At 47.0% G+C, this 26,914-nt stretch overlaps 1 protein-coding gene across 3 annotated transcripts in view; it reads left to right on the forward strand.

Annotated features, from left to right (window-relative positions):
- Window positions 1-26,914, forward strand: part of HIPK2 (homeodomain interacting protein kinase 2) — a 129,899-nt gene that overhangs the window by 13,874 nt on the left and 89,111 nt on the right. Inside the window, exon 1 of one of the 3 annotated variants that reach the window (XM_077178279.1) lies at window positions 6,410-6,555. The exons of the other annotated variants lie outside the window; for them this stretch is intronic. The gene's annotated coding sequence lies outside the window, so the exon portion shown is untranslated. Of the gene's footprint in view, window positions 1-6,409; window positions 6,556-26,914 lie in introns of those variants that run through there. 3 annotated transcript variants of the gene reach the window in all.

The raw sequence follows: 26,914 nt of genomic DNA on the forward strand, positions 1-26,914 counted from the left end.
CCAGTGCCAGGTTTTGGTGGCCTAACTGGACCAGTTCTTGGATATGTCTTCAGCTCTGCTAAAGCATCTCAGGTCTATCTCCGTATCCTCAGTTATCTGAGACCTCAGCCATGGGTGGGATGTCACTGGGGTCTGTATGCAAGTACAGTATCCCCTGAGGAATCTGTATCCCTTCAGATGTGTTTACTGTACCACTTACAGTGTATCTAATGTAGGTGAGACTACCTCAATAAAGGAGCTGTATCTTCTCCAGTATCTCTGCCAGTGGGCACCTGAATCCTGGCTTTGTGCGTGCTCAGCCATGAACTCGAGATACAGAGTGTGGAGTTCCCCTCTTCAGGACCAGGCTTGGCTTAAAAGTTATTTCATGTTCCTCTAAAATCTCTGCTATTTCCCAGAGGAGCACTTGAGTCATTACCAATCCTTGCATTTCCTTTCAGCCAGGAAGGGTTGAAGGGGTTTCAGGAAGAGGATGCTTTATGAGGAGATGTCTGCTTTCCCTTGTCATGCCCTGTTGCAAACAGACACAGAGACTCCTGCCAAAAAGCTGCTGCCTGTAGAAAATAAAGTGTGAGGGAAAAGAAGATGGGATATGAGTGAATGGCAGGAGAGGGCATGATTTCAGGTGGGGATGCCTGATGCTTTTCATACCATGTACAGTAAAGCAGATGCTTGTGGCAGCACTGATGGGGAGCTAGGAAGTGTGTTTCCTAGCCACAGTTGTTACATGGCATCACTGGAGCAAGTTGCAGGTCACAGTTTTTCATGTGGGTTTTGTTGTGGTTGGTTCTCCTGTCCTTCTTGCCTTCTTGTTATTGCAGAGCTTGTGAAGGGGATGGAGCTCTTATTCTCCTGGCGTGTTTTGTGTCCTTTCTCCTGTTCCTGGCAGCTTCTTCCCCTGTGCTGCCCCCTCCCCAGCCCAGCCCTGTCATATTCAGCTGTCCTTGCTGGAAGGTGACCAGCCCCCCTGAGGTGTTCGTGGCCATGCCCTGTATTGAGAACACGCTGACTTCACGTGGGAGCTCAGTGCTGCATGTCAGGCATCCCAGCCCATGGGCTGGAAGGGTTGTGGTCACCCTGTGGTCACCCTGGGGCTCAAGGTGAGCCATGGGGGGTCAGCAGAGATGTGGAGGAAGAAGAACACAGGCTTGATCACAGAAGTAAGATATTCTGTGTTTACCACAAAATGCTCGCTGAAAAGATGAGTATTGGGAGTTATTTGGCTAGGTGAGGCAAGGGAAGCAGAAGCCTGTCCTGGTGATCTCAGCCCTCCTGTTTTACCCTGCAGGGACATGGGAAGGGCTGCAGGGATCAAGGTGCTCCCCATCCCCTGCTCAGGGTGTCTGGGTGGATGGACTGCCTGCCAGGCTGCCTGCAGGGCACTCATCCCCTTCTCAGGGGGAAGTGGCAACCCAGCAGCAGCTCATGCGAGTTGTGAAATCCAACCCTGTGTTGGGACAGGCTGTACTTAAGCCCCGTGTAAGCCCTAATTTGAAGGCTTAAAGGGAGCTGAAGTGTGACACTGAGTGCTGTGTCTGAGCTTCACCCTTCCTGAGCCACAGCAGCCTATCAGGAGGGGAACCAAGGGGCAGGACAGCCTCTGCCTTCCCAGCTGGGCCAGGAACCTTCAGCTGAACTTGCTTCCAGCAGAAGTGTTGTATTTGGTTGGGTTTTAAACTGTAAATGTGATAAACCATGGCTGGCAGTTCTGGCTGCTGTGGCTTGCACTGTATGCCCAAAGAAGCTGTGCAGTAACAGGCCTGTTCTGGCAGTCCAGCAGGTCTGCATCTGTCTAGGTATGTTCATGCCTATAGTTCTGCCCCTGATAACTGCTTTTCATCGCTCCAGCCTGCTTGCTGCTTCTCTTTGCAGGCTAGCAGCAGGTAGCAGCACCCCTGTGAAGGCTCCTAAAGGCCACATAGCCACCGTGGTGGTCCTCTGTCACAGGAGCCCCCCTTTCCTCTCATGCTTGTGTGCTCTTCTCCCCACACTTGCTGTGTGCAAAGGGACCCCTTCTATCTGGTGCCCCTTGGGGGGATGTGTGGCTCCCACGCTGCTGGGGTGGGTGAGCTGCCCAGCACAGAGTTAGTCACAGCAGGCTCACTGTTTCATCCTTTTTGATTTTCAGCTATGGTGCTTGTTTATTTCTTTGTGCCAAGTATTGTTGCTTTCACTTAGGGTCACTTCAGCAAGGCATGTCTTTGTTTATTTCAGAGTCTGGTCACTGCTCAAAGCACAGCCAGAGTTTTAGGAAAGCCACAGAGTGTGCAGTGCTACACAAGGGCTTGGAGGGGGATTTTGACAAGGGGCAAATCTGTGTCCATGTAGTTCCTAAAGGTGGTGGCCCCCAGCATCGTGCCTGCTGTATTGCTGGGATGCACAAATGTGCATCTGTGTGCCCAGACAGACCTGTGTCCGCACGTGTCCCTGGGACTGTCCTGTGACACAGTGTCCACCCTCCTCTCCCAGCCACGGCTGTGGGACTTGGCCAGTACACCAGAGAAAATATCACTGGTGCTTTTCAACCTTTACAAGAAAACAGATTGTTTTTAAGTCAAAGCTAAGACTGTAGCACTTGCTGGAGGCTGGAAGGTAACTGTAAATCCTGGGTCTCATTTGCACAAACACATTTGGTTCCAATCCTTAAGGGCATTTTCCCTTCCTCTGCTTATGCCTGTGTTTCAGAAACATGTAAATTTTGTTTGGATTTGTTTTTTTCAAAACACTGCAAAATGTGGGAGGGGGGCTTTTAAATTACATTTGGCACAGAAGAGATGAGGAGTATTCTGGATGCTCCACTGGGTAGGAATCCGTGGATGGTTGTCATTTAGGCTCTGTCAGTGAGAAATGCTGAGGAGACTGGATACACCAGGAGAGTAGTAGTGATGTTTGCAGTTGCTTTCTTGTAAGTCTGCTGCTCAGATCAGACCTCTCAGCTTTCTTCTGGCCCAGCACAGGAGACCCCACATGGTGGGTCTTGTTTCTGGTGTGAACCTTATGCACAGGGTCATTAGATGGATAAATGTCCTGTCATGTGAAGGGGTACAGGCTCTGTCGCAAGGTTGCCACAGGAGTGGGAGGTGACACTGGCCAGTCCAGGGCAGAGACTTGCAAGATGCTCCTGCTGCTGTGGCTGTCCCCTTTGTGTCAAGGTCCATGGAGTGAAAAAAAGGGGCTTGATTTATGCCCTGAAGAAGTTGGAGGTGCAGACCTACCCAAGAGCTCAGGAGGAGGCAGCATGGCAGTGATTGCTGGCTTTGCTGGGGGTCACCAGTGATGGCACATTTATACTGCTGAAGGCCTTACCCCCTAGCAAAGGTTATGTTCACACTTACTGGCTGCTTACGAGATCTCAAAATTGTTTAAAAGAGCAACAGACCAGCTAAGACAGCCTGCAAGGTGAGGATTAGGCTGGGCTACCCTGCTGTGGTTCCCTCTGGGAAGGCAGGAGGACCATGCTGGCAGGGGTGTGTGGTGGGAGCTCTGCACCAACATGGCTCATACAGACTGTGCTTCATGCTGTTTCCAGAGCTGCCAGCTTGGTGTCTCTCACCTGCACTGGCTCCCTAGAAGGAAAGAGCCAAAGGAGAGTTGTTGGCTTGTCTACACAGAGACTGGCTGCTGTAGGAACCACCCCAGCCTGCCTCAGAGATGAGGAAGAGGTTTGTGTCCTCTCCCACCTTTTAGCCAGAAGGAATGCATGTGCTTGGGGGCTTCTGCATGCTCTCTTGCCATGCTGATGGGTTTCATGACACGACTTTTAGCACCTGAGGATAGGTGTGAAAAGGGAGGAGGTAGAGAAGTAGGAGGTGGAGGTGGTGTGAGTTAATACAAGACCCAGTGGGAAGCAGCAGCAGGCAGTATTATTTCTGTGGTTTGAGCCAAAACTTCTCTCTCTCTCTCTCTCTCTCACACTCATTAAATTACAACTAATGCAAGTAGCATTGTCAAGGAGGAATTTGGGAACTGTCGTTCATCATCCAATCGTTTGTAACGAATGTGCTGCTCAGTGCCATAGCCCATAGCCTTGCTGAGAAGTAATTCACTTGGTATTTGCAGGCATGACATGCATGCCATAAGAATTCCACTGTTAGCATTATGCCAGCATTAGTGAAAGGATATGAAAATAAATGATGAGCTTTTGTTTTTCATTATTAAGTCCAGGCTTTTCGCTCATCTTGCTTTTTTTCCTCCCTGCATCTGTGAAAGGAGGGGCCTCTCTGTTCTTTTCGCTTTCAGATGAGGCAGGTTGTGCCCTCAGTCTCCCAGATCCCCCATCCTTCTTTCAGACCAGCACCCTTTTGCTGCTCCCTCCAGCTGTCTCCTCCTGGGTTTGGAGATCAGCTGCAGCAGTCCTTTAAATTGCTATAGGGTGTTCCCACAGAATGATATGACATCAGAGTATTTTGTATAATCTCAGTATTTTGTTCTGGGCCTACAGAACTGTTTTGCCCTCACCATCCCTCAAGGAGACCAAGCCCTGCTCTTTGTGGTTGCACTGGAAGGTTCAGACTTCAGCGGTGGGTCAGCAGTTGGTACTTTCAGGTCATCCACAAGCCTTAAGTGACCCTTCTATTGTTAAAAAGAGGGAGAACTCTTGAGGCAGCTGTCAGTCTGAATGTGCAGGAGCAGAGCTGAGCAGCCTCTGTCCGTGGCCAGCACTTAAAAGAAGTCCACAAGGCAGAACAAGGATCTGTGACCCACAGTTGTGAGAGGCATCCCTGTCCATTCCAGTGGGCTTTCCTGTGTTTCCTCCAGAGCTCTCTATGTGCAAAGGACTTAAACATTACAGGGAAGTGAGACAGATAAGTGTTATTTATCCCTGGCTTTGAGTGGGGGTGGCCAAGGAAGAAAGCATAGCAGTTTCAGAGATGACCCCTGTTTCTGGAGTCATCGATTCATGGGGCTTATTTAAGCTGTCACACAAACACCCACCTGCACAAAATAAAAGACTTCTTTGGAAAACTGGGCTTAAATATCCCCATGAAATCCTTGAACTGAGTCAGTACCAGCACTATACAGGATTCCTGTGCTCGTAATCTTATTCTTAATCAACTAACCCAGGCAGTCTTTCATGTCAGTGAGTTGCTGCTCACTCCAGTGGCCCCAGCCCACATTGGCTGTTCAGCAGAAAGCCTGGCTGAGCTGAAGGCAGATGGCAGGGTAAGAGCTTGTGCTGATCCTACTGCTATTAACTCTACCACTCCTCTGCACAGCAAGCTGCTCCCTTTGAACATCAGCAGAACCGATTTTAAAAGCCCTGAGGCCCAGCCTGGTGTGACATAGCTCATTTTGAATAGCTCATTTTGTCAGGGAAAAAGATACCTCGGTAAACTTTTGAGTGGAAGCTGTCAGGGGCAACCTCAAGATGCTGGAAGAAGCAGCCATAGGCTTTGAGAAAGAGCAGCAGCCAGCTGCAGGTGTCATGTTCCCACCTGAGAGGGGACATGTGAAAGCCAATGCTTTTTTTTCCTCTGTCCTCTTTATTCATGTGCTCACAGGAGCAGCGTAAGCACCGGAGCGTTGTGTGACGTTGCTTTGCACGTAGTGGTTGTTATGAAATCCAAAGCTGCTGGGTCGCCGTGCTTGTCCTACCCCACGCCGTGCTGCCAGCACACCCTGGCACACACACAGTGACCTGTGCTGCAGTGTGGCCAAGTGCAGCTGTGACCTGTGGGCCTCCCAAAATGTCTCAGGCCAGGTGACTCCGTGCCCCACGTCTGCACTCACTGACGTGCACAAGCACAGATGCAGTGCATGGCCTTTAGCACCCATAGTGTGTGTGACTCTCAACAGGTCACTTCAGGGCAGTTGCAGTGTCTTGGAAACAGGGAGGATGTGTTCCTCTGCTTGAGCTCCTCCACATGGCCCTCTCACAGACCTTGCAGTGATCAAGTCCTTTCCACTGGGAATCAATACCTGCATTTGATTCTTCTCGAATTTTGCAATATGCATAAGTGGGGCGGTTGTGACATTGGGCTTGAAGCCATCAACTCATATTTACTTGTGATCTAAGGCAGTGATTTCTGTTCAGACCTCAAAGGGCAAGCGGGTGTGTGATTTAAAGTCATGCTACCAGCAGGAGCATATGACCTCATGGTATGAAGAAGCAGGAGGAGATTAGCAAAGAAGTTTCTAAGGTACACAAATGTCCATAGGGAAGAAAAAATGAAATACATTAACAGGAGAGTCAGTCTGTCTGTGTAAGAGAGGGCTGGGGAAATGACTAATATGTGCAGTTTGATTCAGATGTTCCCTCTTTGATTCAGATGTTCCCTGTTTGATTCAGGCCCCCTCCTTTGCTTTCTCTACCCCCTACCTCGCCTTGGATTTTTCTGCCTTTCAGAAGAGAGCGAGCGAGGGAGAGTGGAAGGACTCAGTGAGGAAGGAGTTAAGGGAATGCTCACTGGGGATTATAAAACAGCCAGGCACTTGGAAACAGTTAAGAAGAGAGAAACAGATCTGCCAGGAGGGAGTGTGGCACTGGAGCCGGTGGTTTATTTTCATGCCTCCCTACACAGCAATGCAGAAGTCTCTCCTACAATGGGGACGGAGGTAAGGGTGGTGGGAACGGGGTGTGAGGGTGTCAAGGTTAAATGGGGAATAAACTTCTCCAGCACCAAGTTCACCAGCCTTCCCACTGATCCCTGTTGATGGGCTCTGCTCTGGATGTGGACTGTTCCTGTGTGGGTGGCAGCAGGTAGCACCTACCATTGCCTGGGGGCAAGACATCCTGTTTGCATGTTGGATGTAAGGAAGAGTGGTCTGTGTGCTCTTGGCATCACCCTGGGAAGGTGGACACAACAAACTTGCAGTGTGCTCGAGCGCAGCACCAAGAGCACAGTGTGGGCAGGTCTGTGGGTATGCCCACATGAGCATGAGCTGCATGCAAGGTCTTCTGTGAGCATGGCTGTGGGTGGGCAGCTTGTGCAAGCCCACCTGGCCAGGAGGAGCCTTCTGTCATGCTCTGATGAGGTGGCTTTGAGTCACAAGGAGCTGTGTTTTCACTCACCCTGTATTCGTGCCTCGGGAGCCAAGCTGAGGCCTGCTGCACATCATGTCAGGCACCGGGCACCGTAACGGGGGCAGAGACTCCTGGTGCTGGAGGGAAAGGCCAACGCAAAGGCGGTGTCACCTGGCAGAGCTGGTGGCTTCAGGCTTCCTCCATCACCTTCTCCACGTGCCTGGGCTTGGAGCAGGAGCTGACTTCTTCCTAGCGTGAGGGACACTGCTACTGTGATGGTGAGTTATGAAGTGACCTGAGGGCAGGCCCTGCCATCACCTCCTGGCTCCTTGGCTCTGTGCATGAAAAATGGTGGTGTTTACAGCCTCCTGGCAGCAGGAGCTTACAGGGAGTGACCTGTCACCCTCACAGTGACCACAGGGACAACTGCGCCTGTGCAATGCTGAGATCCATTTTTCATGAGGGAAAAAAGCAGATGCAACTGTTAGAGCCCAAGTGTGTGCACAGGGGGTTAGTCACTCTGCAAGTGTCAGGGGCTTGTGAGGAAATAGCAGGAGTTTGCTGACTAATGCCAGTGATGCTCAAGGAGTAAATGAGAAATACGGAGGGAAAACCCTCTGTTTCTCAATTTGGAAGAGAAAAAAATAATGAGGGGGAAAAAAAAAAAAGGAAGGAAGATGTACAGAGTTACTAATCAGCCCCCAAAGCCTCTGACCTATATCTCCCTCCTTTCCCTGGAGCCATTCTTAAAATGAAAAATTAATAGAGAACAAGCAGGTTTTACCTCCAGGGTACCCTTTCAGGCTGCCACGTACTATGGGCTGGGATGAGTGGATAGGACTTTGGGGTCCCTCAGCACAATGTAGAAAGCAGAGTAGTCTCAGTCCAGGATGTTGCAAGGATGTCCAGAGAGACTGAAAGCAAGAAGGTAATCTCCTCTCATGGAAGGATGGTCTCTGGCTTCAGGTGGTTGGGAAAAGGATGCTGAGCTGACACACTAGGTTAAAGCAGACCAAGGAAGAAGGATAGTCCTTGAAGTTATTGTAACTTTAGCGAGGGGAAATGGAGGTGAGAAGGGAAAAAAAGTCTATCAGGTCATTAGTCCTCTGAGGGCGAAGTTCATTCTGTCTACAGAATATTCCTTCCTCTTTTCTCATTTTTAGTTTTTTAATGAGGGAAGAGAATCCTTATTTAAGAAGCTAAAACCTAGGTTTGTGGACCAGAAAGTTTCATTTCCCAGTTCTGATGCTGCCTTGCTCCTAAAGCTTAAGCAAGTCACTTTGTTCTGGCTCCATTTTTATCTCTATAGGATGTGGATTGTGATATCCTTTGCAAAATATTTTCAAACCTACTGAATATACATTTTCTGAGGTGAGGAGGGCCTGGGCACTGCATTTTGTGTGCTGTGTGTTGTGCAGGAGGAGGAGGGCTGATGCTGAGGGGTTTTTGCCTGCACTGGAATAGGCTCTGTGCCCACAAAACACGCCCACAGCTTTGGGCATTGCCGGATTCGCCCTCCCACGTGAGACGGGAGGGATGGAACCGTGGAGCTGTGGAGTGGCCTGGGAAGAGGTGTTATCACCCACTGTGGCAGCAGGGCTAGGTTAGCTTTGAGGGCATCTGAACACACGTGAAAATCTGGGCCTTTACCATCTTCTTATGTTGGATGACCTGAGCTTAGGTGCCCAAGGCTACTAGCACTGTTTTAGGTACAGGTCTGGATGCATCATGTTGTTTTTGTTGTGGTCCTTCAGTGCCCATCTCCTTAGATCTTTGCAAGATATCTCACTTACTGTTGTCTTCTGTGATAAAGATCCTCCATAACCCTGAAGGGCCAGAAGCTGAGCCATCCCTGCTGTCTCTGCATGGACTTCTGCCTCTTCAATATTAGGATGCCTTATGCAGCTTGAGAAACTAGGTTATATAGCAGCTTTAATGGGGCTTTTTCCAGACACTGATTGACCTGATTCCTTGGACCAGCTGTTTTATTTATTAAGCAAAATAGGAGAAGAAGAATGCATCTCCTACATAAATTTGTTTAATTGTGGAGTATGTTTAAACTATTTTTTTCCATAAATTGATATGGAGCTCTTTCTTTATATTGATTTTGTAGATATTAATTTATGCACTAGGAATGAGGAAGATTTGCCTCTTCATCTAATCCTATTTCTAGAGAGAGATTTACTTAATGTGCAGTGTAATTTGTCTAATGTGCAACTTTGTATGTAGAGTGCACCCAGATTCAGCAGAAACACTGGGTATAATAAAAGAGAGCACTGTAGTGCAGTGCTGTAAATCCCTCTGTAATTAAAAATACTAAATTAGTCTAAGTTAGTGCAGTCAGGAGACATGACTAGCTCAAAAGCAGGGATATACAGTGAGGGTTTTCAGTGCAGGACAGAGAAATTGGGTCTGTGTTCCTCTCTGTGTGGATATGGTATGTATCAGGGGAAGGAACACTTCATAACACCATTTGCCAGGAATACAGCTTGGGTGGCAAAGAGGAATTGTCAGGAGTTATCCTAGGGTTGTCCTTGCATGTTCCCAAGATGATGGAGGAACCAGTTCTGCCAGCTCCCACATTGTCTCACATTGCTGTCCAGTGTCATGTATGTCTGTCTGTGTGTCTGTATGTGTCTGTGTGTCCCGAGTCCTGTGCACAGTTGCAAGGTTGGATTTTAGGCTCCTACAGAAGTGTCTCTAAAATTATTTCATTGCTCTGAAGAAGGCTGGCACCAGCAGTTGGTTGAATTATACCCACCCCCCCACCGTCTGTCTTTTTGTCTGTCTGTCTTTCTTTGCCGGTGTTGGCACAGATAAAATCACTGCCTGAAATTTTCAGATGGGCTTTTTTTTCCCTTATAGGAATTTTTGAATCTCCCTGAAAATAATCAGGGGAAGGACCAGTTTATATCAATGTAAGATTCACTACCCCTGAGTACTGTCCATCTGCCTGTCCTATATCCTGCTTATGACCAGTGCTGCCAGAAGTGACTGACACTTGCTTTCTCTTTCTGAGAGAGCAGGAGGAAAGGTGGGGCTTATTCTCTGAGCAGAAGTCCCTGTTTGGAATTGAGTAACAAGACTTTGTTGTGTTTTAAATGTAAAAATAAATTGATCTTGTTTATCTGAACAGAACCAGGATATAAAATAAAGTTCTAGTTGCAGTTTGGGTTTCAGTTTGATTTGATTCTGTTAGTGTAACATCTGTTTCTTCTCAGAAAGAGAAGAGAGAAAAGTGAGAAGAGAAAGAAAAGTGTATTTTATGGCAATGACCTGTCGTTGAGGCCATCCAACAGCCTCCCTATTTTAAGACCTTCATTTTTAGTTGTTCACAACTTTACTAAACTTAAACTGTCTGGGCAGAAATTTTCCATCCCAGCTACCTGCCTCAGAATGTATATTTAGAAAACAGCTCTTTTATACCTCTCCTGAATTTTTTCCTGATGCGTGTTAAATACAACAAATGTACAAAGAAGTGAGAAAGCAAGCCTCCACATTAACAACCCAGTAAAATTTGAATGGTACAAATGTCAGGGATACCACTTCTGCTATCTCTGAGAGCATCAGCCCAAAAGAATGGTTGTCACCACAGCCACAACTGGCAAAACATATCTCTGAAGAACTTGCACTTAAGAGTTTCAATAGAGCATTTAAAACTAGTGGAAGCTTTTCACATGAATCTCCCTGTGCTTTGCTTCCCTGCCCTTGACATATGGATAATGCAGTGTCTTACTTTATAAGGGCAGTGCAAAAATACATTCCTTTATGTTTGTGGAACATTCAGTTACTCTAATGATGCGTACTGTAGGATGGGCCATGAGTAAATTACCAATTCCACCTGCAGAGCAGAGCGTGGCGGGTATGCAGTAAACAAGGCTGGGGCCACACCTCCAGCAGCACTGAGAAGATGAAATAGTAACTGGGTGCTCACCTACTGAGCACCCCAGATCCTGCTGCACTGGGTGAGGCCAAGGTCCTTGGAAAAATAGCCTGTGATTATGTGATTAACAGCTCTGCCATGGTGCACGGGCAGGAAAGAGGGTCGAAGGTTGCACAGGCAGCCATAAAGCTGAGCTTTCCTAAGCCTTGTGTTCTTGGTTTGCAGCTTTAAATAGTCTTGCTTTCACCCATCTCTGTTTTCTGTGTAGTTGTTTGGTCATGCAGAGTGGGAATGAGGAACAATAAACAGCTGTTGCTTCTGGGAGAAGAGACAGGAAAGCGTTTGGTGCCGTTTGTCATCAGAGAGGAAAATTGGTGAAGCCTTCTATCCAGACATTCCCTGTAGGAGCAAGTGTGACCCTTGAGGTAGAAGTTCAGGGTTGGAGGAAAAACACAAATGAACTGAGATACCTTTTTGTCTCTTATGACAACTGTCTGGTTTATGCTGTTTTTCTCTAATAATGCTCTGTACCATTGAACAGCAATGCCACAAACCAACAGACTTGCAAGTTATTTTGAGGTAGAACAAGTTCATGCCATTGCTTTTTCTTTGGGTCTTGTGGGAAGGCGTTTCCTGATTTTACCCTGGGTACTCCCTCTCCCAGGTCCTGCCCTGTGGAAGTCCCAAATGGTACACTCATGAGACCATAATCTTTAAGCTTGGGAAAATGATCCAGACTTGACTTACAGGCAAAATCAACCCCAAATCTCTTTGTCTTTGTTCACTTTGTTACATTTTGCTTTCCTTACGTTTGTGTTCTTCCCTCAGGTAGGGGGAAGCAGTGCTGCCCACAGCCTGTTGAGCTGTATGTGGGCAGCAGCAGGGGAGGAGAAGGCTCTGATTGAAGGTTTGCAGTTGGGATAGTGATAATGGCACCAATGAGCAAGCTCTGGGGTGGCTGTAGTGCACACCTCAGAAGTTTGCCCATGTCTCAGGAGTATCAGCTGTTCCTTCTGCACTAATTGAGGATGGAAGTAATCCATCTCCAGTCCTGTGGAGGAGTTGGGCATGGAGAGCAGAGATTGCCATCAGCTGGGAGCTGTGAGATACAAGAGAGTTGTATAGATGCTATGACTTTAAAGGGTTACATACTCACTGAGCTGTTTTAAGTTGAGGAAACTTGCTCATTCTCTGCCTACATTATGAGTCAAACTAGGATGCACATTTTCTTGAAATCCCTAAACCCTTCAGCCCGTGCATAAGAGCCTCTTCTTGATGTGGTTTTCATAATTGATGTTTGGCTATTTCACAGTTGCTTTTCCTCATGGAATTTCTCTTTAAAATGCCCCATATTTCTTTTTAATTTTGACTGTGCATGGCAAGTTTATATTTCAGAAAAAATATTCAAGCATAATTTTTTGTAAAGCTAGGATATCATTAGGGTACTTTGGGGAGGGAACTGCTTATTATTTGTGTTGTCCCCTGAGAAGCTGGTAACTGAAGTCCTACCAGTATTTCCCCTTCTTCTGCATGTGAATTTTCAGAAAGGTTTGTCAAGACAGACAGCAGTATTTGCAAGTTGCCTGTGTATTAATGAAACATTTGGAAACATGTGCACTATTTTCTGAGACATTCCTCTACACAGCAATGCTGATTGCTGAATCTGGGACAATGACCAGACAAGAAGATTTTAAAAACAAAAGTAAAAAAAAGAAAAGAATAGAAAACGTGTATTTCAAAACCTGAAAGGGTCCCATTTCTTAACAGAACAGAAACAAAATGACAATTCTTTCAGTATTTAGTTGGACCTTTGAGATACTTGCCTATTTTTCATATATTTTTACTTCTTCGAGAAAACCATAATTGTCAGATGTTTATATATACTTCCTTCTTTTTTTCCCCCTCTTTTCAGGGAAGGCTGTTTACACCAAAACAATATCTTTGTTTTCAGAGTTCATCTGCTCTGCTGCTCCTTTTCCAGCTGAAGTCACAATACTCAGTCTGTGACATCACTGTTGGCTGCCGTGACAACGGAGAATTTTCACTCCAGGTGGAGAATGTGCAGCAGCAGCAGCAGCAGCAGCAGCCACTCTGTCAAGAGCAGAGAGAATGTTTTTCTATCCATATTGCTAGTCATGGAGAAGGAAGGGAAGGAAAAATCTGCAAGAAAACCAAATGTAGATTTTCTGAGTGTGCTGCTTGTGGGGTGGGCACGGATACTGGAAACTTCACCTTCCACAGGATTTCTTTTGAAATCAGTTCACATCAGTTAACTACAGATTATACATTCGTAGAGAAGAACTTGCTTTTCTAAAAGGGAGAGTGGGGGTTTAATTTAGATTAATGCATCACTTGGATACCTGAATTTATCCACAAGTTTTATGGAGGTTTTTTTTGCTTTTTTTCCTTACAAAAATTCCCTTTCAGAACCCAAGGGCAGATGATTAATGCACTGTTCCTGCTAACGTTTACACATGTAGTGGGCTTTCAGTGCATGAGTCGTCCTGATGAAGTCAGTTCAGGCAATTCTTGTGCTTAAACTCAGACACAGGCACATGTGGCAGTAGTGTGAGGGTCTAGCCAGCATTCCTAGGGGAGCAGTTAAATAAAGATCTTACAGAATATTTTGTGATGCAGACACTGTCTTGGAAGACACTTGTCACCTGGAAAAGCTGAAGTCTCTGGACTGAATCTGCCAGGAAAAGCAAACAGACTGGCCATAAACCTTTCCCCTGTGCTTTTGTCTGGCTAATTCATCTCATGGTTCACAGCCTTGCAGTTGCTGGTTGGAAGGTGAGGGGTGTCTGCAAGTCTTTGGAGGATTGTGGCTTAAGAGGCGACACCACAAGATCATTAAATAGCAGGGAGGAAAACAAGACGGAGAAACGGTCACTGTACCCATTGACTGTATTGCATTGATACAAGTGAAAAATACATGTACATCCAAAGTGTAGCCACAGGTTCATGGTATGAAATGGTATGCCCTGTTGGCCCACAAGCATGGATGGAGCAGTCACCCACTCCCAAGGCTGCCCTGAAGGGCACAGGCAGCATGCAAGTCCCTCAGATGCACTTGTAGCATTATTTCCATGCTTCAGTCTCATGGCTGTACCAAGGACTACAGGAAAACCTTAAGCAGGAAAAGATGCTCTTGTTTCTGCTGCATAACTTCCCGGGCAGTGTGAGAGAAGCAGCACCTCCAGCTGACTAAGTGCACTTGGAGATGTGCTTTCCAAAAGACCCTGAGCAACCTCTGCAGGCACATCCCTCGGTGACTGATGTGCCTTTGCTAAAGGTGTTTTCTCTCACTTCCAGCATCCTGGAAAACCCAGGCATTTGCTTGGTCATGGTCCAGTTTCCCAGTGAGTCCTGTTGGTCCTGCTTTCCCATGGCCCCCTACTGCAGCTCTGCTGAAGCATTTCTGAGTTGTCACAAGTCAGGAGAGAGTATATTTTTCCAGGATTGCCTTGTAGTATAACTACACTGGCAGCCTCAGGAGAGTGCCTTTTACCTACATCTGTGTTTTGAGATGTCTTAGGATTGTTTGTTTGTTTGTTTGTTTGCTTGTTTGCTTTAGCACACGCTGGGTTGCTGTTGTGGCAGTCCATATGATTCATGTCTCGCGCAGTCTGACAGGTTTATTGTAGCTCGAGCGTGCTGAGCCGCGTGCCGCGGCTGCTGCTCTGCTCGTGCTTGGTGCCAGGCCAGCCCGTGGGGCCAGTGCAGAGCTCTTGGCAAGTGCCAGGACCCAGAGGGTGATGTGTGTGGGAGGGCAGCTCCAGCGAGCTGCTCGCCTTAGCTTTGGGAAGTGGAGAGGACATGAGAACACTTGCCTGGGCTTTATGTTTTAAAACTCTGCCAGGAATAGCATGTTCTTTGAAGCAGGCAGAGCAGAAAGCAGGAGGGTCAATTTTGGGATCTAGTGGTGCTGTCAGGATCCAGTTTCACATTTATTTTCTGTCTCTGCAGAGCATGGAATAAGTTAGCATTTCAACAGCTTGGAGTCTCTACTACTGAGCCTTTAAAAGACTAAATAATACCAGGTTCTTATAACTGGGATCAAAACCCCATGGATTTTAGGTACTTTAATAGCTTCTGTATCTTTTTACTTCAGTTTCACTTAAACCTGTTTTTTACACCAGTTTTTATACCTGCCTTTGTCAAGTGTTATTCTGTCTTGTGGAGTTCATCATCCACTGATGCCCACCTGAACCTTTCAGCTCTTATTTTTCCTTTTTTTAAAAAGTGGTTTTTATAATTTTGGCAAAGGAAATAGGAGTGAAGGTGCAGAAGGCTGGGAGAAGAGGCACAGCGAGGTGAATACATCATGGCCTTGCTGAAACCCAGGGATGAGCTGGCGAGAAGAATCAAGACAAAACAGGAGTGACATCATTAGTTGGGAAATTTTGAGCAGTTTCATGAAAACCTGTTTGGTGTCATTTCACATTTAGTCCCTGAGCACCATTTGCTGGTGCTTGGCCAGGTGAAAGGAGTGTCATGGGAGCCTCCAGCCGGTGGATTTTCTGGGTGAGCCACAGAGGGACCTGTGCTACTGATGTGCCGCATGTGCTATTCCTGTAACCTCCTGGTGCTTCAGGGTCCTCCATGCTTGGCTCTGCTGTGGATTGGGGCATGAGCTCTGCAGGGGGACAGCAAGCTGTGCAGGAACAGGGTTCCCAGCCCCTGAAAACTGGGGCTGTTTTTCCATGACAGCACAAAGAGAACAACTGTCCTGAATTTGATAGTTAAACTTCTGTAATCGCCATAAAAAACCTGCTTGGTAAATAAATTTTCTCTGCCCAAAAGCAAGTGCCCCACTCCTTTTTGTTCTGCAGATAATAGACATAAAAATGAAACATGGACCTGTGTTCTTAAAAGGTCACAGTTATTTGGTTGTCAGGGAGATTGCATATCGAAATAGGTCTTGTTAAGATTTGATGATACGCTAGAGGAATTGGATGAATTGGAACTTTGGTTCATAGAAGTTGGAAAATGGGCTAGGAATATCTCGTGATCTGGAAGATGGAGGTGGCCATCCCTTTTTCCTAATGCCTCTGGAATGGGGAAAGTGGATGGAGAAGGGCTTTGTGTCAGGTGCAGGACCAGCAGCCGTAGAATCAGTAAAGCTGGAGAAGACTTCTAAGATCCTTGAATCCAGCCTGTGACTGGATACCACCGTGCCAACTAAACCATAGCACTGAGTGCCATTCCAGTAATTTCCTGAATGCTCCAGGGATTGTGACTCCACCACTTGCCTGGGCAGCCCATTCTAATGTTTACCCACCCTTTCAGGGAAAACATTCTTCCTGATGCCCAGCCTGAACCTGCCCTGGCACAACTTGAGTCCATTTTCTCTTGCCCTGTTGCTGGTTGACTGGGAGAAGAGACTGATCCCCTCCTAATGTGCTACAATTTCCTTTCAGGTAGTTGTAGTGAGTAATGAGGTTAACCCTGAGCCTCCTCCAGACTAAACAACCCCAGCTCCCTCAGCTGCTCTTCATAGGACTCACTCTCCAGACCCTTCACCAGCTCCATTGCCCTTCTCTGGACATGCTGCACCTCACGGTCTTTCTTCTAGTGAGGGTCCCAGAACTGAACACAGGATTTGAGGTGCACCCCCACCAGTGTCAAGCACCGAGGGACAGTAACTGCCCTGGTCCTGCTGGCCGCACAGTGTCTGATCTGGTTGCCCCTGGCCTTCTTGGCCACCTGGAGCCACTGCTGGCTCATGTTCAGCTGCCAGCCAAACAGCACTCCCAGGTCCTTTTCCTCTGGGCTGTGTTCTGGCCATGTTTGTCAGCTCTTGTTTGCATTGTCCTAGTTTCATTTAAGACATGCCTGGCTGACAGTGACAGCTCATGGTGTCACTGGTCTCCAGCCCTTTCTGCCCAATGCATGGTGGGTTGCTAGGGGTGCTGCCGTCATCCACGTCTCAGTTGAGGATGTGATGACCACACATTTTGTATTGCTTTCCAAGATTTGGCTGGATGACTCAGCTGATCCTCTGGTGACTCATTTCAGTCTCCCATGAGCCCAGGAAGAACTAAAGAGGGAAATGGGGCTATTTTCAGATATGAAAAATTACCAAAACCAAGGACTGTGTCCACAAAGGAGTACTGCAAACATCGAATTAATTGGGCATTTAAACCGGGTGTAAATTTGCTGCTTCCCACTGAAACTCTTTGCTCAGTTATTGTGCTTCTGTTGCATCTAGTTTTCAGTCTCCCCTTACTTCTCATCCATATGGATTTGGAAAGTTTTTAGTGAGTTTTGAGTTCATAAGGTCTAATGAAAGTTCACAGGACTTTTTAGTTCCCCTGGCTGTTTTCTTTTGTTTTGGTGGTTTTTTTTAATGGCAGTTTCCCCCTCTCATTTGCTGGGAGTGTCATGGTTTTTCTAGCAAAACCCATAGGCCCACCCCAGGTCATTTTACCCCCTAGTCATTCCTATGACTATGGCAAAGCTAAGATGCCCAGTGTTCTCCTGGACCTCCTGAAAGTTCTTGTGATTTCACCACAAGTTTTTATTAATCTGTTTTGATTTTTTTTTTCTGCAACCTGTGGAAACAGTGGTATATTTGCTCCTTGTGAGAAAATCATACAGAGCTTATTTTCCCAGAAACTCTTCTTTCCCCCATGACTCAGTTTGGCCAGACTTCCCTTCCATCATTAGTCAAAACCCACAGGTGTGACTGTGGACAGCTTGGCTGCAACATCACCGACACATTGGTGATTCTGAACTCATTGTCCCGCTGCATCTGAGCTGAATCCTTTCATTTCATTGCGTAGGAAAAGGAAAGAATTGAATGTTCTGAGTTGAAAGCACATGGCTGCAAAACAGTTGTAGCAGTGCCAGAAAGATGCTTCTGAAGAGGTTGGGCAAGTGGCTGCGTGCTGCTGGAGGCGCAAAGTGACACGTCAGTTCTTAAATGTAGCATCAGGAATGAGGAGAAGGCTTGACAGCCCCTTTAGCTGGTTTGTCATCTGCAGCCATCTCTCCTTTCTGCTGTGGAGTTTTGGTTCTGCAGGTTTGGTTTCAGCAGGAGTGCTGCACAGCAGGTGCTCACGGTCAGCACTTGAACAGGGCCTGAGGTGTGCTCTGGTGCCTGGGTCTCTGCAGGGAGCTGTGCAGGGCCTTGAAAGCACTGAGTGATCTGGAGCAAGGTTACACCAAGGGAGTGTTTGTTGTCCAGGCTGGCTGTGGGGTCCCCATTGCAGCAGGCATTTGGCCTGTGTCATCATGGATCTCCATGTTTAGCTTCTCTTCTGTCATGCTCTAATTTTGACAGTGCAAGAAGCCCAGCAGCCATGGTGTTAAGCACTGCGGAGCTGAGTAAATAAATATGTCAATAAATAATCATATCCTGCACAAAGGAGAAACCTGGGGGAGAGACTGATGGTAGCCAGGGAGTTCTGCTGATACAGGTGGAGATTTTTATTGTTTTGTTTCTCTTAATGACTTCCCTTGGACTGATTTCTTTTCTTCTAGAGCTTTGAGGGGGAGTAGGCTGTTAGTGCTGTCCCTGAGTTTCTTCATCACACACAAGGGCCTTATATCCTCCTTTCTCAAGCAGATAGCCTTTCCTGAGCTTCTGGGTGTTTACTCTTCAGGGCTCTGAAATCCTTCATGTAGTTTATCCCCCAAAATCAGGGGGTTTTTCTTCTAAGCAAGAGCTTTGTACATCACCTAGGCTGTATTTCCTTGGCCAAACAGGCCTTTTCTCTGTACGCTGATCTGGCCTCTGTTCCATTAGACCTTGCTTAAAAATGAAGTTGATGTGAAGACAGCCGGAGACCAGGCGTGCACCAGCCCCAGCAAGCCAGCCAGCACTGGGGCAGGCAGGTGTCCAGAGGCACTTCTATGGAATTGTTTGGGGTAGCATCACTCATTACTTTTGGGGATTATGAGATTCACTGCCTTTGTGGGTCATCTCAAGTGTTTACATGTCTATGTGTGCCTGAGTGTGACTGTGTGCTTTGTATGACAGAGGTCAGTACAACCCCAAATACAGCAAATTGAATCATTGCTTCCCACAGATAAACCTTTCAACACACTGAGTTCTCATGGAGGCTGCAGCAGCTCCCTATCACTGTGTCTCACACGAGAGCCACTCTCCAGTCTCAAAGGTGAATGGACCAAGAGAGGCAGTTGTTTTGGGGAGAAATGAGTCCACATCCCAATCCTGCACCCTGTGTCTCCATGGTGATTTCTGCTTTGGGCCAGCTGGCTCAGTCCTACCGCGCCTGTTCTGGTTCCAGCTCACAGCCCGTTTCACATCATGCGTTTCTGGGTTTATAGTCCTACTTTGGAATGCAAACCAAAAGCCACAGGTGACAGCAAGAAAAGGTTACTGACTGGTTTGGCCATAACTTTGGGGGTGTTTTCTTAGCCCAAAAGCCTGGAAGATGGTGAAAAATGCTCAAGGTGTTTTCTTGAGGAACTGAAGGCTTTTGTCTGTGCAGGTCAGGTGTGATGATGGGAAGGCAGGTTATTTACAAAATTGTTGCAACTCCTTAAACTGGAGGTCAAGTGATCAACCTGCACTATCCTTTCTCTTCATTTCCTAAAACACCCCACACCCTCAATGTTTGAGAGTGCTGTAGGTCCTGTGTTTGGTCATTCTTACTTGAAGGTGGTGTGTGGCTGTCAGGAGGTCAACAAATCAGTCTGTCTCAATTTTCTGTTTTGGCAGAGCCCTGTGCCCAGCTTCCCCACCTTTCTCCTTGCATCTTCATCTTTCTTTTCAGGCCAGATCTTGTGTATTCCATCCAGACCTCACCAGGGGCTTGTTTCCCTCCCAAAGATCTGTATCCTGATGGAAATCAAATGAAGGAAGAGACCTTGTGAATAGGCAAACTGATGTTTTCAGCCCAGCTAGAGCTGAGTTTCAGAATTCATAAACAAAGCAGGGGCTGAATGTCATGCAGTGGCCTCTTTGCAAATAAAACAGTTAGGAAAAAATCCTGTGAGAGTGAGAGGCTCAGCCAGAGACTCCAGTGAGCCTTGCCCATGTCTTGCCTTCACAAGTAGTGTTGTTTCTAACAAGTGAGGTATGCGAGGTGCCAGGCATTCCCTGTGGTTTCACCACACTTGCAGGCCAGTTGGAGTCATTGACATTACAAAGTTAATATTTACAGGTGGAAAGTCATCCAGGTGGGGAGACAGCCATCGTGGAAAAAGCCAAAATATCCTTTCCACTAGGCAGTTGTGGGAAGCCACAAATGTGCCAGTGCTGTGTGGGTGAGGGGGGGCACAACCACAGCAGCAAAAGAAAACTGATTTATTTTGGTTCTGTTTTGAGAGGCCTTGGTCCCTTTTCCCAGAAACTGAGATAATGGAGGGCCAAGTGGGATGGCCAGTGAAGTCTGGGGTTGGGAAGGTTGAGAAAGTCCTCTCTTTCCCCTGTAGGATGGGGTACTGTGGTCAGCCCCTGTTTGGAAGATGAGCAGCAGAGACTTGAGCCATGCTGCCTCGAAAGCAGAGCCATGCTAAGGTCATCCTTCTTTCAGTTCTGCTTTCAGGATGTAACTCTGTTAGCAGGTAGCAACCAGAGATGGAGCTTGTTGGAATCTAGAGGTTCCTGCCTTACAGACCTGTTTGGAGGTTAAATGTAGGGATCAGATATTGGGCTGGACTACAAGGCAAACTATGGCCAGTTTCACGTTTACTGCAGAGATTGTCTTGTGTAGTTCTACAGAGGGAGCTTTGGGTGCTATAGAAATGCTGTGGTGACTGTTTGTTCCACTTTGTGATGGTGGAGGACAGATGGGAAGGAGGAAGGTGCCCCAAACACATATGATGCTGCCAAACAGTCCTACCTGGCCCATTGATGTGAGTAGCTGCTTTTGGACTCTTCTGGCTCCATTTTGATTTCAGGATGAGGAAATGTTCCTTGGTAGCTTGTTTTCCCCATCTCCTCTGGCTGTACCCTGTGCTTCAGGAGCTCATTCAGGCATGGCATTATAGGAGCCTCATCATGTCATGCCTCATTTTCAGCGGTGCTGTGGGTGTTGCCGCAGTCTTCAGCTCTTTAAACAGATGTGGTGCTGCTCGTGGGTTCCCCAGCAGCCTGCAGCACAGCCCCAGCCAAGCATTCCACACTTGCCTCAGCTCTGCTGGGCCTCTCTCCAAGAAATCTGAACGAGGGATTTCTTCAGCAAAGCATTTGTTAGACATCCTTCAGTGTCCTCCAAAGATAAAGCTTCAAAGCAGGGCTTCTGTCAATCCCACCTGTCTGATCTCATCTTTTTCTTTCTTTCTCATCCCATCTCTGACTCCCAAGCAGACTTTCTTCTCCTCAGAGGCTCTTGGGAGTACTGATCATTTGGTTGTAAAACTTCTTCCTGACTTTACTGACACCTGCTTTCCAAAAACGTCTTTATGCTTACATTGTGCAGAAGTTCCTTCACATGCTCATGCAGACCTTGGAGGCTTTCAGGTGCTGCCCCTGCCTCCATCTTTATTGTTCACCACCTCATTATGTTCTTGGGACTCCAGAAGTCCCCCCTGGCTTGGAGGACTGTTGCTCAGCAAGGTACCTCTGGCAGGGCTATGATCGGCCTTCTCAAGCCCCAGAGACCCGACATGGGCACTGCAGACTCCCAGGTTTCTCACTTTATGTCTGGAGAGCACTTCGATGTCTTGGTAGGGTGTTTGCAGTCCCATTTCATGATTTCTGTAGAGGTGACAATCTTTCTGTCAGCTTTGACAGACATGGTGAGGGGTGTTTGCCTACTAGGGTCTGACTCTGTTTTGTAGACTATTAAATTGTATTCCCTTGCTGCCTTCATTTGCTTTCCACACAGTAACAGTGAGGTATCCTGAAGAGAAGTTTTGCACTATTCCAACTGTGCCCAGTTTTCCCATAAGAAGGTATCTAGGGGTTATCTTTCAGCTCAGGGGAGCACAGACTGGACTGCTGGACCTTCTCACACCAAGACCTAGAAATTGATGTCAGGTCCACTTACTGCAGCATCTCCAGGGAAGTGATGGGGCTCTCTGGTGAGGTATATTTTAACCTGTGTTCTCAGGTGTTGCATAGTTAATTAACTATAATGTGAAACATAAACTAGTCATGTGATTAACTGAGGAAATCTGTAATATCTCTTTGTCATTACTGCAGTTTATTCCAGTGGGAGATGGAGGTGACCCTGAAAGAATCTTGCACTGAGGTGTAATAAAGTATTCAAATGTAAATGTATGTATTTGTCCCTGAGATTTTGCTTCATGTGCCTAAAACCAGGGATACGTCAGAGGAGCTCACAGCTTGTTATTCAGGCTCATCTGCCCCTGAGCCCACCCCAAAAGGATGAGTAAGAATTGTAATGTTTCTAAATTACAGCTAAGAAGCTTTCAGTAGCCAGCAGACAATTTGCCCTGGATTTAAGGAGTTAAAGGGAGAGTGAGGAAGGGAATAAAGATAATTTGTGAGGAAAAAATAGCAGTATCCTGAGCCACATGCCAAAATAACCTGATCAGGCCACAACAGGGAGTAACTGCCTACACCGCCTCCATGCTCAGGAGTACTTAGTAAGTCCTGGTTGATAATTTTCATCATACCTATAAAGGAGAGTCATGATGTGCAGGATGAAACAGGAAGCAGGCTTGTTGATGCTATAAATGCAGGAGAGGGACATGTAGGAGGGCAGTTGGGTTGTCAGGGAGATAAGGGATTTGAAGGTGATGATGATGAGGGTGTCCTGGCCATGGCACTGGAGGGATGTACTTTTTGGGTGGGGATGAGAGGGAAGGAGATGGATGCTTGGCTTTGTCCATTTGGCTTTGTTTATGGCTACTCTGTGCATTGGGAAGTCTTGCTTTTTCATTTGGCTATAAGACATGGATCAAACATGGCAGGTTGGAGCCGTGTGAATCCAGGTCTGGAGCAGTGCAGGGGATGTGCTCTGTCACATCTTACATCTTTGAGAACTGCTGTGCACTACATTTAGAAAACTACTAATTAGGCTGAGACAGTTTTACTAGCAGGACAGGAAAAGCAGAACAGGAAGGCAGGGAAATTTTCACCTGGATTGAAGGCCCCCTTGACATCTTAGGCTCACCTGGAACAGGAAGGAGCTGAGGCTGTTGAGGTCTGAGCTCTGCTTTGAGGTTGTCTCCAAACATTTGGTAGCACAAGGGAAAGAATTTGTATAGCCTCCAGGGACATAAATTTTCAGGAGGTTCTGAGAGTGCAGTGGTGTTGGGGACAATGCCTCAAAAGGAGCCACACAGAGGCCATTGTGAAGGAGGGTGCTGTGCTTGAGACATGGCTGTTTTGAAGGTGCAATGCATTAGCCATACCTGGCAGATCCCCTTTTCACTGCCTTCTCAGCCTGGGCGTGTGTATGGGTTTGCAGGCTTGTGCCTCTCTGGGGAGGAGTGGAAGATACTTATTTCAGTATTGTCTTGCGAGCATCATTTATATGCTGAACACACACCATGTGCTCTCTACAGTATTTTTCAAGCAGGCACTGTCGTTCTGGCAGCAGCCAGGAAGCAGCCTCTGGTTACAGAGCACTGGCAGCTCTGCAGGTACTGCAGAAGGTCTGACTTCCTTCTCAATACAGGGCACCAGCTTGGTCTCTTGCCGCCTCAAAGGCCACACTTAAAGATCAGCAGTAAGTGCTGGTAGTAAACCAGAAGAAAACATCAGAGACTTTCAAACTGTTCCTTCTTTAGTCCCCAAAGTGTATTTTTTGCCCTTTGGGGTGACGTGGGTGGATAGGGAACTTTACCTCATTTGCTTTCCTGAAACCTGTTAGAAGTACAAGTGGGGCGGCTGCGTGATTTGTGTGTGCATGCAGAAGAGGGACATCTGAATTGTAAATAGCACCTGCTAAATTATTATTAAGTGAAAGCTGACGTGGGAGGAGTTCTCAGGAACAAAAAACCTCAAGTCTTTAAATAAAAGTCATTCCAGCTGTTTTAACACTGTCCCCTGGCTGCACCCTACCTACTTCAGCTCATGTAGATGCTATGAGGAGTTATGTGAGTCATATCAAGGACAGGGAAGGCCCCATTAAGTCCAGTTACTATCAGTTTTGTGAGAGCTTTAAATGACTACACTAAACTCATTATTAAAGAAAGGAACTATCAATTTTATTTAATGCATGGTGCCCAGCCCTGATTCTGCTCCCAGCCCAGAGATTCGCTGTGCTCAGGGGTGATATAAAACTTACACTTACACTCTTCAGGACATGCATTTAGCTGTTGTGGCATCCTGGCTTCATCCTGGCTGGCTAATAGAGGCCTGCCTTGCACCCATGCCAGGGCAGGGAACAGCTCAGTTGGAATTCCCACTTGGCTTAGTCCAGCCAAAGCTTTTGGTGGTGTAGGTGGGGCTGCTGAGCTGGGCTTCAGGTGGGCAGGAATGCTCAGTGGGTGAAGCTGCTCATGCCAAATATCCTCACTCCCTCCACTCCTGGCAGAGTGCAGAAAGATCAGGAGCCAGGTGCCAGCCTTGGGCATTCCATGCAAAATGCAGCAAGTTAACTGCTAGGATCTTCCTGCAGAGAAGGGAAGTGATATGAGAGGCCCAGCCTTGCACAGGAGGTTTCTTGTCAGACCTGTGAATGGGGGGTTAAGAGAACTTTTCCTGAGTGAAACATCCCATTTTCCATCCTTCAGCAGTTTATGGCCCCTCTGTCTTTCCAGGACCCCAGGAGCAGGAATGCTCCCCGGGGACATTCCCACTGTCTCTAAGGCATTGGTGCCACTGGGCTTGGCTGGCATGGATCACCCCATTACTGCTGGCTTGTTCCCTCATGGACGTTGTGGCAAGCTGTTGTCAGCCTGTGTAATCAAAAGGCTGAAGGTGTAAATCATATTACAGGCTGTAATGAGGAATTTGATTCCTGTAACAAAACCATACAACTTTTATTCACATTTATTACTATTCCTGCTATTGCCATGGAGCAAAAATCCTTTTTGAAAGAAACAACATGCCACCAGCACAGTTTTATTGTGTCCTCAGGAAATTTAGGATTGTGTTTTTCTCGCATTAACTGCACAGGAAAATTTGCAATAAAAATTACTTTTCTGCAGAAGCCGCCTTTTCCCATCACCAAGCTGTCAATCAGCCTGTAATTTCTTGGTATCGGAGTGTGCTGAAGAACTCACGGAGTTATTTTCCTTACAATGCATGCCCTTAAAACCTCAAACGTGAGAAAATAATTTTGGATGTAAGGAAGAAGATTTCCTAGTTCTTTTTTTAGAGAAAAAGAAAAAACCTTTTCTGTGATGAGACGTAACCTCTGAGGAGGGCAGCACTGGCAGCAGAGGAGTCCAAACTCCTCGCTTTATCCACAGAAGCACTGCTGCTTTCATCCCCTCCATTTTTGGGGTGAGTCAGTGTTTATCCCCTGTTCCTGTCCTCTGCTGAGGCTGCCAGCAGTGTTTCAGGGACAGCAAGGGGCTGGTTGTTGATGTGGAAACCAGTCCCTAACAACAACTCGTTTCACCAAAGGGCACAGGCAGCAGCCATCTGACATTGACAATGTTGAGTGACTGCTGACCTTGTTTTTAGCATCAGCTGATATCAAGTGGAGCCCTGCCAGTTTGCACCAGTTGAAAGCCTGTTCCTTAATGGTGGCGATTATCCTGATTTTTACAGTGGCACTGAGAAAGTTGCAGCTGCTGTGCTTCACATCCTTGACTTTAATTTGCCATGCCTCAGTCTTTTGGTGTTATCTTTAGAGGAGAGTGCGGGAAGAACGTCTCGCCTTGTTCTGCGTCAGTCATTTTTTCCCTTTTCATTTTCTACGAGGAGAGATTGCTCAAGCACGCCGTGGAATGAAAGCCATAAAACTATAAATTACACCTCTGCTAGGTCCACAATATGTTACCAATTACATCTGCCATATTATTTGCGTCCAGGGGGAAAACATACATCAAACCACCCCCTCTCTCCAGGCAGGTCAGTACTGTACTAGAAGGAACACCGTGATTCTTCTTAATCAGTGGAAAAACAAACACGGTTTTGGCTCACTCACACACGATCTTTGTGTCCAGGATGCCAAGTTGAGTAGCACTGCTGTGGTGCTCTGAGCTCACCACCCACCACATGCCATGGCATTGGTGACAGCATCATTGCCCTGTGGAAAGGAGAGAGGAGAGAAGGTACTTCTCTAGCAGGGCAAGGAGCTGGAGGGCGTCTGAGCATCCAGTTGCAGCCAGGAGGTTGGGGGAGCAGGGGGTAAAAGGAACAACAGTAAACAATCCTAAATCCACTTAGAGACAGGAGTCATGTCTGCAGAGGGGAGTATGCTATGGTTTCTATGATTTTCAGGGCTTTGTTGCTAGACTGGGATCAGTGGGGTGTTGTGTGCTGTGTTCAAGCCCAGGGGAGGGTTTCTGTCGCAGACATCTTTTGTGAAAATCCTTTTCTTTAGGATTTTTCCTGCTGAGAAGCTGAGAGGTTTCAGCGACAAAATGTAAACAATGGTTATCTGCCGCTGTGGAATGCACCAGGTGGATCTGGGATTGGCCCATCTTGGATGTTTACAATTAATGGCTGACCACAGCCCAGTTAGCTTGGACTCTCTGTCCAAGACACAAACCTTTTTTATTCATTCCATTCTATTCTTAGCTTAGCTAGCCTTCTGAGATGAAACCTTTCCTTCTATTTCTTTTAGTATAGTTATAATGTAATATATATATATCATAAAATAATAAATCAAGCATTCTGAAACATGGAGTCAACATTCTCATCTCTTCCCTCATCCAAGAACCCCTGTGAACACCGTCACAGGTTTCCCCATGTGTCCTGAAGGGGTTTTCTTCTGCATCTGCTCTGTCCTCAGAAATTCCTCACTGCGGAAGGGGTGAAGGCAGGGGTGCTGAAGCAAAGCGGAGAGATTGCTTGGCCTGTTACTTCTGAGTAGTTACTCATTGTAGGTTTTGCCTCACCACAGCACCCCTCTCCTGAGCCCCTCCTGGCCTTTGGGCTGCTGGGAATTAAGTGGAAAAAGAGAGTTGGGTGTGTTTAGATCTGTTAACTTGACTACTGAGCTTTGTGAGTGTGGAGTGACATTCACATTTTTCAATACAAGTTTATGCATGCATGTGTG

This window comes from Agelaius phoeniceus, chromosome 5 (genome assembly GCF_051311805.1).
Source record: "Agelaius phoeniceus isolate bAgePho1 chromosome 5, bAgePho1.hap1, whole genome shotgun sequence".
NCBI lineage: Eukaryota > Metazoa > Chordata > Aves > Passeriformes > Icteridae > Agelaius > Agelaius phoeniceus.